Source organism: Macaca nemestrina, chromosome 10, assembly GCF_043159975.1.
Source record: "Macaca nemestrina isolate mMacNem1 chromosome 10, mMacNem.hap1, whole genome shotgun sequence".
In the NCBI taxonomy this organism is placed as follows: Eukaryota; Metazoa; Chordata; class Mammalia; order Primates; family Cercopithecidae; genus Macaca; species Macaca nemestrina.
In genome coordinates, this window is record NC_092134.1 from 96,894,672 (window position 1) to 96,907,987 (window position 13,316).

Genomic DNA, 13,316 nt, shown 5'->3' on the forward strand with positions numbered 1-13,316 from the left:
AGATGAATTCACAGATCACTAAGCAGTTTCTCAGAAAGATTCTTTCCAGATTTCATCTGAGTATATTTCCTTTTCCACCATAGCCCTCTAAGGGCTTCCAAATATCACTTTGCCAATTCCACAAGAACTGTCTTAGCGAAAGGCTTCTTGAGGGGAAAGCTGTAACTCTGTGAGATGATTTCACAGAACACAAAGAAGATTCTCAGAAAGCTTCTTTCTCTTTGTTATCGGAAGATATTTCCTTTGGCCCTATAGTCTTCAAAGGGATCCGAAATATCTGTTCTCAGATTCCACAGAAAGAAGGTTAGCAAAGAGATCCACGAAATACAGATGTAACTCTGTGAGATGAATTCACAGAACACTAAGCAGTTTCTCAGAAAGCTTCTTTCTGATTTCATCTGAGGATATTTCCTTTTTCGCCATAGCCCTCTATGGGCTTCCAAATATCACTTTGCCAATTCCACAAGAACTGTCTTAGCGAAAGGCTTCTTGAGGGGAAAGCTGTAACTCTGTGAGATGATTTCACAGAACACAAAGAAGTTTCTCAGAAAGCTTCTTTCTCTTTGTTATCGGAGGATATTTCCTTTGGCCCTATAGTCTTCAAAGGGATCCGAAATATCTGTTCTCAGATTCCACAGAAATAAGGCTAGCAAGGAGATCTACGAAACACAGATGTAACTCTGTGAGATGAATTCACAGAACACTAAGCAGTTTCTCAGAAAGTTTCTTTCCAGATTTCATCTGAGGATAATTCCTTTTTCACCATAGCCCTCTGTGGGCTCCCAAATATCACTTTGCCAATTCCACAAGAACTGTCTTAGCGAAAGGATTCTTGAGGGGAAAGCTGTAACTCTGTGAGATGATTTCACCGAACACAAAGAAGTTTCTCAGAAAGCTTCTTTCTCTTTGTTATCGGAGGATATTTCCTTTGGCCCTATAGTCTTCAAAGGGATCCGAAATATCTGTTCTCAGATTCCACAGACATAAGGCTAGCAAAGAGATCTAGGAAACACAGATGTAACTCCGTGAGATGAATTCACAGAGCAATAAGCAGTTTCTCAGAAAGCTTCTTTCTAGATTTCATCTGAGGATATTTCCTTTTTCACCATAGCCCTCTAGGGGTTCCAAATATCACTTGGCCAATTCCACAAGAACTGTCTTAGCGAAAGGATTCTTGAGGGGAAAGCTGTAACTCTGTGAGATGATTTCACAGAACACAAAGAAGTTTCTCAGAAAGCTTCTTTCTCATTGTTATCGGAGGATATTTCCTTTGGCCTTATGGTCTTCAAAGGGATCCGAAATATCTGTTCTCAGATTCCACAGAAAGAAGGCTAGCAAAGAGATCTACGAAACACACATAAAACTCTGTGAGATGAATTCACGGAACACTAAGCAGTTTCTCAGAAAGCTTCTTTCCAGATTTCATCTGAGGATATTTCCTTTTTCACCATAGCCCTCTAAGGGCTTCCAAATATCACTTTGCCAATTCCACAAGAACTGTCTTAGCGAAAGGCTTCTTGAGGGGAAAGCTGTAACTCTGTGAGATGATTTCACAGAACACAAAGAAGTTTCTCAGAAAGCTTCTTTCTCTTTGTTATCGGAGGATATTTCCTTTGGCCCTATGGTCTTCATAGGGATCCGAAATATCTGTTCTCAGATTCCACAGAAAGAAGGCTAGCAAAGAGATCCAGAAATACAGATGTAACTCTGTGAGATGAATTAACAGAACACTAAGCAATTTCTAGAAAGCTTCTTTCCAGATATCATCTGAGGATATTTCCTTTTTCACCATAGCCCTCTATGGGCTTCCAAATATCACTTTGCCAATTCCACAGGAACTGTCTTATCGAAAGGCTTCTTGAGGGGAAAGCTGTAACTCTGTGAGATGATTTCACAGAACACAAAGAAGTTTCTCAGAAAGCTTCTTTCTCTTTGTCATCGGAGGATATTTCCTTTGGCCCTATAGTCTTCAAAGGGATCCGAAATATCTGTTCTCAGATTCCACAGAAATAAGGCTAGCCAAGAGATCCACGAAATACAGATGTAACTCTGTGAGATGAATTCACAGAACACTAAGCAGTTTCTCAGAAAGCTTCTTTCCAGATTTCATCTGAGGATATTTCCTTTTTCACCATAGCCCGCTAAGGGCTTCCAAATATCACTTTGCCAATTCCACAAGAACTGTCTTAGTGAAAGGCTTCTTGAGGGGAAGGCTGTAACTCTGTGAGATGATTTCACAGAACACAAAGAAGTTTCTCAGAAAGCTTCTTTCTCTTTGTTATCGGAGGATATTTCCTTTGGCCCTAAGGTCTTCAAAGGGATCCGAAATATCTGTTCTCAGATTCCACAGAAAGAAGGCTAGCAAAGAGATCTACGAAACACACATATAACTCTGTGAGATGAATTCACAGAACACTAAGCAGTTTCTCAGAAAGCTTCTTTCCAGATTTCATCTGAGGATATTTCCTTTTTCACCATAGACCTCTAAGGGCTTCCAAATATCACTTTGCCAATTCCACAAGAACTGTCTTAGCGAAAGTCTTCTTGAGGGGAAAGCTGTAACTCTGTGAGATGATTTCACAGAACACAAAGAAGTTTCTCAGAAAGCTTCTTTCTCTTTGTAATCGGAGGATATTTCCTTTTGCCCTATAATCTTCAAAGAGATCCGAAATATCTGTTCTCAGATTCCACAGAAAGAAGGCTAGCAAAGAGATCTACGAAACACACATATAACTCTGTGAGATGAATTCACAGAACACTAAGCAGTTTCTCAGAAAGCTTCTTTCCAGATTTCATCTGAGGATATTTCCTTTTTCACCATAGCCCTCTATGGGCTTCCAAATATCACTTTGCCAATTCCACAAGAACTGTCTTAGCGAAAGGCTTCTTGAGGGGAAAGCTGTAACTCTGTGAGATGATTTCTCAGAACACAAAGAAGATTCTCAGAAAGCTTCTTTCTCTTTGTTATCGGAAGAGATTTCCTTTGGCCCTATAGTCTTCAAACGGATCCGAAATATCTGTTTCAGATTCCACAGAAATAAGGCTAGCAAAGGGAACTACGAAACACACACATAACTCTGAGAGATGAATTCACAGATCACTAAGCAGTTTCTCAGAAAGCTTCTTTCCAGATTTCATCTGAGGATATTTCCTTTTTCACCATAGCCCTCTATGGGCTTCCAAATATCACTTTGCCAATTCCACAAGAACTGTCTTAGCGAAAGGCTTCTTGAGGGGAAAGCTGTAACTCTGTGAGATGATTTCACAGAACACAAAGAAGATTCTCAGAAAGCTTCTTTCTCTTTGTTATCGGAAGATATTTCCTTTGGCCCTATAGTCTTCAAACGGATCCGAAATATCTGTTCTCAGATTCCACAGAAATAAGGCTAGCAAGGAGATCTACGAAACACAGATGTAAATCTGTGAGATGAATTCACAGAACACTAAGCAGTTTCTCAGAAAGTTTCTTTCCAAATTTCATCTGAGGATAATTCCTTTTTCACCATAGCCCTCTATGGCCTCCCAAATATCACTTTGCAATTCCACAAGAACTGTCTTAGCGAAAGGCTTCTTGAGGGGAAAGCTCTGACTCTGTGAGATGATTTCACCGAACACAAAGAAGTTTCTCAGAAAGCTTCTTTCTCTTTGTTATCGGAGGATATTTCCTTTGGCCCTACAGTCTTCAAAGGGATCCGAAATATCTGTTCTCAGATTCCACAGACATAAGGCTAGCAAAGAGATCTACGAAACACAGATGTAACTCTGTGAGATGAATTCACAGAACACTAAGCAGTTTCTCAGAAAGCTTCTTTCCAGATTTCATCTGAGGATATTTCCTTTTTCACCATAGCCCTCTATGGGCTTCCAAATATCACTTTGCCAATTCCACAAGAACTGTCTTAGCGAAAGGCTTCTTGAGGGGAAAGCTGTAACTCTGTGAGATGATTTCACAGAACACAAAGAAGTTTCTCAGAAAGCTTCTTTCTCTTTGTTATCGGAGGATATTTCCTTTGGCCCTATAGTCTTCAAAGGGATCCGAAATATCTGTTCTCAGATTCCACAGAAATAAGGCTAGCAAGGAGATCTACGAAACACAGATGTAACTCTGTGAGATGAATTCACAGAACACTAAGCAGTTTCTCAGAAAGTTTCTTTCCAGATTTCATCTGAGGATAATTCCTTTTTCACCATAGCCCTCTGTGGGCTCCCAAATATCACTTTGCCAATTCCACAAGAACTGTCTTAGCGAAAGGATTCTTGAGGGGAAAGCTGTAACTCTGTGAGATGATTTCACCGAACACAAAGAAGTTTCTCAGAAAGCTTCTTTCTCTTTGTTATCGGAGGATATTTCCTTTGGCCCTATAGTCTTCAAAGGGATCCGAAATATCTGTTCTCAGATTCCACAGACATAAGGCTAGCAAAGAGATCTACGAAACACAGATGTAACTCCGTGAGATGAATTCACAGAGCAATAAGCAGTTTCTCAGAAAGCTTCTTTCTAGATTTCATCTGAGGATATTTCCTTTTTCACCATAGCCCTCTAGGGGTTCCAAATATCACTTGGCCAAAACCACAAGAACTGTCTTAGCGAAAGGATTCTTGAGGGGAAAGCTGTAACTCTGTGAGATGATTTCACAGAACACAAAGAAGTTTCTCAGAAAGCTTCTTTCTCTTTGTTATCGGAGGATATTTCCTTTGGCCCTATGGTCTTCATAGGGATCCGAAATATCTGTTCTCAGATTCCACAGAAAGAAGGCTAGCAAAGAGATCCAGGAAATACAGATGTAACTCTGTGAGATGAATTAACAGAACACTAAGCAATTTCTAGAAAGCTTCTTTCCAGATATCATCTGAGGATATTTCCTTTTTCACCATAGCCCTTTATGGGCTTCCAAATATCACTTTGCCAATTCCACAGGAACTGTCTTATCGAAAGGCTTCTTGAGGGGAAAGCTGTAACTCTGTGAGATGATTTCACAGAACACAAAGAAGTTTCTCAGAAAGCTTCTTTCTCTTTGTCATCGGAGGATATTTCCTTTGGCCCTATAGTCTTCAAAGGGATCCGAAATATCTGTTCTCAGATTCCACAGAAATAAGGCTAGCCAAGAGATCCACGAAATACAGATGTAACTCTGTGAGATGAATTCACAGAACACTAAGCAGTTTCTCAGAAAGCTTCTTTCCAGATTTCATCTGAGGATATTTCCTTTTTCACCATAGCCCGCTAAGGGCTTCCAAATATCACTTTGCCAATTCCACAAGAACTGTCTTAGTGAAAGGCTTCTTGAGGGGAAGGCTGTAACTCTGTGAGATGATTTCACAGAACACAAAGAAGTTTCTCAGAAAGCTTCTTTCTCTTTGTTATCGGAGGATATTTCCTTTGGCCCTAAGGTCTTCAAAGGGATCCGAAATATCTGTTCTCAGATTCCACAGAAAGAAGGCTAGCAAAGAGATCTACGAAACACACATATAACTCTGTGAGATGAATTCACAGAACACTAAGCAGTTTCTCAGAAAGCTTCTTTCCAGATTTCATCTGAGGATATTTCCTTTTTCACCATAGACCTCTAAGGGCTTCCAAATATCACTTCGCCAATTCCACAAGAACTGTCTTAGCGAAAGTCTTCTTGAGGGGAAAGCTGTAACTCTGTGAGATGATTTCACAGAACACAAAGAAGTTTCTCAGAAAGCTTGTTTCTCTTTGTTATCGGAGGATATTTCCTTTTGCCCTATAATCTTCAAAGAGATCCGAAATATCTGTTCTCAGATTCCACAGAAAGAAGGCTAGCAAAGAGATCTACGAAACACACATATAACTCTGTGAGATGAATTCACAGAACACTAAGCAGTTTCTCAGAAAGCTTCTTTCCAGATTTCATCTGAGGATATTTCCTTTTTCACCATAGCCCTCTATGGGCTTCCAAATATCACTTTGCCAATTCCACAAGAACTGTCTTAGCGAAAGGCTTCTTGAGGGGAAAGCTGTAACTCTGTGAGATGATTTCTCAGAACACAAAGAAGATTCTCAGAAAGCTTCTTTCTCTTTGTTATCGGAAGAGATTTCCTTTGGCCCTATAGTCTTCAAACGGATCCGAAATATCTGTTTCAGATTCCACAGAAATAAGGCTAGCAAAGGGAACTACGAAACACACACATAACTCTGAGAGATGAATTCACAGATCACTAAGCAGTTTCTCAGAAAGTTTCTTTCCAGATTTCATCTGAGGATATTTCCTTTTTCACCATAGCCCTCTATGGGCTTCCAAATATCACTTTGCCAATTCCACAAGAACTGTCTTTGCGAAAGGCTTCTTGAGGGGAAAGCTGTAACTCTGTGAGATGATTTCACAGAACACAAAGAAGATTCTCAGAAAGCTTCTTTCTCTTTGTTATCGGAAGATATTTCCTTTGGCCCTATAGTCTTCAAACGGATCCGAAATATCTGTTCTCAGATTCCACAGAAATAAGGCTAGCAAGGAGATCTACGAAACACAGATGTAAATCTGTGAGATGAATTCACAGAACACTAAGCAGTTTCTCAGAAAGTTTCTTTCCAAATTTCATCTGAGGATAATTCCTTTTTCACCATAGCCCTCTATGGCCTCCCAAATATCACTTTGCAATTCCACAAGAACTGTCTTAGCGAAAGGCTTCTTGAGGGGAAAGCTCTGACTCTGTGAGATGATTTCACCGAACACAAAGAAGTTTCTCAGAAAGCTTCTTTCTCTTTGTTATCGGAGGATATTTCCTTTGGCCCTACAGTCTTCAAAGGGATCCGAAATATCTGTTCTCAGATTCCACAGACATAAGGCTAGCAAAGAGATCTACGAAACACAGATGTAACTCTGTGAGATGAATTCACAGAACAATAAGCAGTTTCTCAGAAAGCTTCTTTCCAGATTTCATCTGAGGATATTTCCTTTTTCACCATAGCCCTCTAAGGGCTTCCAAATATCACTTTGCCAATTCCACAAGAACTGTCTTAGCGAAAGGCTTCTTGAGGGGAAAGCTGTAACTCTGTGAGATGATTTCACCGAACACAAAGAAGTTTCTCAGAAAGCTTCTTTCTCTTTGTTATCGGAGGATATTTCCTTTGGCCCTATAGTCTTCAAAGGGATCCGAAATATCTGTTCTCAGATTCCACAGAAATAAGGCTAGCAAAGAGATCTACGAAACACAGTTGTAACTCTGTGAGATGAACTCACAGAACACTAAGCAGTTTCTCAGAAAGCTTCTTTCCAGATTTCATCTGAGGATATTTCCTTTTTCACCATAGCCCTCTATGGGCTTCCAAATATCACTTTGCCAATTCCACAAGAACTGTCTTAGCAAAAGGCTTCTTGAGGGGAAAGCTGTAACTCTGTGAGATGATTTCACAGAACACAAAGAAGTTTCTCAGAAAGCTTCTTTCTCTTTGTCATCGGAGGATATTTCCTTTGGCCCTATAGTCTTCAAAGGGATCCGAAATATCTGTTCTCAGATTCCACAGAAATAAGGCTAGCCAAGAGATCCACGAAATACATATGTAACTCTGTGAGATGAATTCACAGAACACTAAGCAGTTTCTCAGAAAGCTTCTTTCCAGATTTCATCTGAGGATATTTCCTTTTTCACCATAGCCCGCTAAGGGCTTCCAAATATCACTTTGCCAATTCCACAAGAACTGTCTTAGTGAAAGGCTTCTTGAGGGGAAGGCTGTAACTCTGTGAGATGATTTCACAGAACACAAAGAAGTTTCTCAGAAAGCTTCTTTCTCTTTGTTATCGGAGGATATTTCCTTTGGCCCTAAGGTCTTCAAAGGGATCCGAAGTATCTGTTCTCAGATTCCACAGAAAGAAGGCTAGCAAAGAGATCTACGAAACACACATATAACTCTGTGAGATGAATTCACAGAACACTAAGCAGTTTCTCAGAAAGCTTCTTTCCAGATTTCATCTGAGGATATTTCCTTTTTCACCATAGACCTCTAAGGGCTTCCAAATATCACTTTGCCAATTCCACAAGAACTGTCTTAGCGAAAGGCTTCTTGAGGGGAAAGCTGTAACTCTGTGAGATGATTTCACAGAACACAAAGAAGTTTCTCAGAAAGATTCTTTCTCTTTGTTATCGGAGGATATTTCCTTTTGCCCTATAATCTTCAAAGAGATCCGAAATATCTGTTCTCAGATTCCACAGAAAGAAGGCTAGCAAAGAGATCTACGAAACACACATATAACTCTGTGAGATGAATTCACAGAACACTAAGCAGTTTCTCAGAAAGCTTCTTTCCAGATTTCATCTGAGGATATTTCCTTTTTCACCATAGCCCTCTATGGGCTTCCAAATATCACTTTGCCAATTCCACAAGAACTGTCTTAGCGAAAGGCTTCTTGAGGGGAAAGCTGTAACTCTGTGAGATGATTTCTCAGAACACAAAGAAGATTCTCAGAAAGCTTCTTTCTCTTTGTTATCGGAAGATATTTCCTTTGGCCCTATAGTCTTCAAACGGATCCGAAATATCTGTTTCAGATTCCACAGAAATAAGGCTAGCAAAGGGAACTACGAAACACACATATAACTCTGAGAGATGAATTCACAGATCACTAAGCAGTTTCTCAGAAAGCTTCTTTCCAGATTTCATCTGAGGATATTTCCTTTTTCACCATAGCCCTCTATGGGCTTCCAAATATCACTTTGCCAATTCCACAAGAACTGTCTTAGCGAAAGGCTTCTTGAGGGGAAAGCTGTAACTCTGTGAGATGATTTCACAGAACACAAAGAAGATTCTCAGAAAGCTTCTTTCTCTTTGTTATCGGAAGATATTTCCTTTGGCCCTATAGTCTTCAAACGGATCCGAAATATCTGTTCTCAGATTCCACAGAAAGAAGGTTAGCAAAGAGATCCACGAAATACAGATGTAACTCTGTGAGATGAATTCACAGAACACTAAGCAGTTTCTCAGAAAGCTTCTTTCCAGATTTCATCTGAGGATATTTCCTTTTTCTCCATAGCCCTCTAAGGGCTTCCAAATATCACTTTGCCAATTCCACAAGAACTGTCTTAGCGAAAGGCTTCTTGTGGGGAAAGCTATAACTCTGTGAGATGATTTCACAGAACACAAAGAAGTTTCTCAGAAAGCTTCTTTCTCTTTGTTATCGGAGGATATTTCCTTTGGCCCTATAGTCTTCAAAGGGATCCGAAATATCTGTTCTCAGATTCCACAGAAATAAGGCTAGCAAGGAGATCTACGAAACACAGATGTAAATCTGTGAGATGAATTCACAGAACACTAAGCAGTTTCTCAGAAAGTTTCTTTCCAGATTTCATCTGAGGATAATTCTTTTTTCACCATAGCCCTCTATGGCCTCCCAAATATCACTTTGCAATTCCACAAGAACTGTCTTAGCGAAAGGCTTCTTGAGGGGAAAGCTGTGACTCTGTGAGATGATTTCACCGAACACAAAGAAGTTTCTCAGAAAGCTTCTTTCTCTTTGTTATCGGAGGATATTTCCTTTGGCCCTACAGTCTTCAAAGGGATCCGAAATATCTGTTCTCAGATTCCACAGACATAAGGCTAGCAAAGAGATCTACGAAACACAGATGTAACTCTGTGAGATGAATTCACAGAACAAGAAGCAGTTTCTCAGAAAGCTTCTTTCCAGATTTCATCTGAGGATATTTCCTTTTTCACCATAGCCCTCTAAGGGCTTCCAAATATCACTTTGCCAATTCCACAAGAACTGTCTTAGCGAAAGGCTTCTTGAGGGGAAAGCTGTAACTCTGTGAGATGATTTCACCGAACACAAAGAAGTTTCTCAGAAAGCTTCTTTCTCTTTGTTATCGGAGGATATTTCCTTTGGCCCTATAGTCTTCAAAGGGATCCGAAATATCTGTTCTCAGATTCCACAGAAATAAGGCTAGCAAAGAGATCTACGAAACACAGTTGTAACTCTGTGAGATGAACTCACAGAACACTAAGCAGTTTCTCAGAAAGCTTCTTTCCAGATTTCATCTGAGGATATTTCCTTTTTCACCATAGCCCTCTATGGGCTTCCAAATATCACTTTGCCAATTCCACAAGAACTGTCTTAGCAAAAGGCTTCTTGAGGGGAAAGCTGTAACTCTGTGAGATGATTTCACAGAACACAAAGAAGTTTCTCAGAAAGCTTCTTTCTCTTTGTTATCGGAGGATATTTCCTTTGGCCCTATGGTCTTCAAAGGGATCCGAAATATCTGTTCTCAGATTCCACAGAAAGAAGGCTAGCAAAGAGATCTACGAAACACACATAAAACTCTGTGAGATGAATTCACAGAACACTAAGCAGTTTCTCAGAAAGCTTCTTTCCAGATTTCATCTGAGGATATTTCCTCTTTCACCATAGCCCTCTAAGGGCTTCCAAATATCACTTTTCCAATTCCACAAGAACTGTCTTAGCGAAAGGCTTCTTGAGGGGAAAGCTGTAACTCTTTGAGATGATTTCACAGAACACAAAGAAGTTTCTCAGAAAGCTTCTTACTCTTTGTTATCGGAGGATATTTCCTTTGGCCCAATGGTCTTCAAAGGGATCCGAAATATCTGTTCTCAGATTCCACAGAAAGAAGGCTAGCAAAGAGATCCGCGAAATACAGATGTAACTCTGTGAGATGAATTCACAGAACACTAAGCAGTTTCTCAGAAAGCTTCTTTCCAGATTTCATCTGAGGATATTTCCTTTTTCACCGTAGCCCTCTATGGGCTTCCAAATATCACTTTGCCAATTCCACAAAAACTGTCTTAGCGAAAGGCTTCTTGAGGGGAAAGCTGTAACTCTGTGAGATGATTTCACAGAACACAAGGAAGTTTCTTAGAAATCTTCTTTCTCTTTGTTATCGGAGGATATTTCCTTTGGCCCTATAGTCTTCAAAGGGATCCGAAATATCTGTTCTCAGATTCCACAGAAAGAAGGCTAGCAAAGAGATCCACGAAATACAGATGTAACACTGTGAGATGAATTCACGGAACACTAAGCAGTTTCTCAGAAAGCTTCTTTCAAGATTTCATCTGAGGATATTTCCTTTTTCACCATAGCCCTCTATGGGGTTCCAAATATCACTAGCCAATTCCACAAGAACTGTCTTAGCGAAAAGCTTCTTGAGGGGAAAGCTGTAACTCTGTGAGATGATTTCACAGAACACAAAGAAGTTTCTCAGAAAGCTTCTTTCTCTTTGTTATCGGAGGATATTTCCTTTGGCCCTATAGTCTTCAAAGGGATCCGAAATATCTGTTCTCAGATTCCACAGAAAGAAGGTTAGAAAAGAGATCCACGAAATACAGATGTAACTCTGTGAGATGAATTCACAGAACACTAAGCAGTTTCTCAGAAAGCTTCTTTCTGATTTCATCTGAGGATATTTCCTTTTTCGCCATAGCCCTCTATGGGCTTCCAAATATCACTTTGCCAATTCCACAAGAACTGTCTTAGCGAAAGGCTTCTTGAGGGAAAGCTGTAACTCTGTGAGATGATTTCACAGAACACAAAGAAGTTTCTCAGAAAGCTTCTTTCTCTTTGTTATCGGAGGATATTTCCTTTGGCCCTATAGTCTTCAAAGGGATCCGAAATATCTGTTCTCAGATTCCACAGAAATAAGGCTAGCAAGGAGATCTACGAAACACAGATGTAACTCTGTGAGATGAATTCACAGAACACTAAGCAGTTTCTCAGAAAGTTTCTTTCCAGATTTCATCTGAGGATAATTCCTTTTTCACCATAGCCCTCTGTGGGCTCCCAAATATCACTTTGCCAATTCCACAAGAACTGTCTTAGCGAAAGGATTCTTGAGGGGAAAGCTGTAACTCTGTGAGATGATTTCACCGAACACAAAGAAGTTTCTCAGAAAGCTTCTTTCTCTTTGTTATCGGAGGATATTTCCTTTGGCCCTATAGTCTTCAAAGGGATCCGAAATATCTGTTCTCAGATTCCACAGACATAAGGCTAGCAAAGAGATCTACGAAACACAGATGTAACTCCGTGAGATGAATTCACAGAGCAATAAGCAGTTTCTCAGAAAGCTTCTTTCTAGATTTCATCTGAGGATATTTCCTTTTTCACCATAGCCCTCTAGGGGTTCCAAATATCACTTGGCCAATTCCACAAGAACTGTCTTAGCGAAAGGATTCTTGAGGGGAAAGCTGTAACTCTGTGAGATGATTTCACAGAACACAAAGAAGTTTCTCAGAAAGCTTCTTTCTCATTGTTATCGGAGGATATTTCCTTTGGCCTTATGGTCTTCAAAGGGATCCGAAATATCTGTTCTCAGATTCCACAGAAAGAAGGCTAGCAAAGAGATCTACGAAACACACATAAAACTCTGTGAGATGAATTCACGGAACACTAAGCAGTTTCTCAGAAAGCTTCTTTCCAGATTTCATCTGAGGATATTTCCTTTTTCACCATAGCCCTCTAAGGGCTTCCAAATATCACTTTGCCAATTCCACAAGAACTGTCTTAGCGAAAGGCTTCTTGAGGGGAAAGCTGTAACTCTGTGAGATGATTTCACAGAACACAAAGAAGTTTCTCAGAAAGCTTCTTTCTCTTTGTTATCGGAGGATATTTCCTTTGGCCCTATGGTCTTCATAGGGATCCGAAATATCTGTTCTCAGATTCCACAGAAAGAAGGCTAGCAAAGAGATCCAGGAAATACAGATGTAACTCTGTGAGATGAATTAACAGAACACTAAGCAATTTCTAGAAAGCTTCTTTCCAGATATCATCTGAGGATATTTCCTTTTTCACCATAGCCCTTTATGGGCTTCCAAATATCACTTTGCCAATTCCACAGGAACTGTCTTATCGAAAGGCTTCTTGAGGGGAAAGCTGTAACTCTGTGAGATGATTTCACAGAACACAAAGAAGTTTCTCAGAAAGCTTCTTTCTCTTTGTCATCGGAGGATATTTCCTTTGGCCCTATAGTCTTCAAAGGGATCCGAAATATCTGTTCTCAGATTCCACAGAAATAAGGCTAGCCAAGAGATCCACGAAATACAGATGTAACTCTGTGAGATGAATTCACAGAACACTAAGCAGTTTCTCAGAAAGCTTCTTTCCAGATTTCATCTGAGGATATTTCCTTTTTCACCATAGCCCGCTAAGGGCTTCCAAATATCACTTTGCCAATTCCACAAGAACTGTCTTAGTGAAAGGCTTCTTGAGGGGAAGGCTGTAACTCTGTGAGATGATTTCACAGAACACAAAGAAGTTTCTCAGAAAGCTTCTTTCTCTTTGTTATCGGAGGATATTTCCTTTTGCCCTATAATCTTCAAAGAGATCCGAAATATCTGTTCTCAGATTCCACAGAAA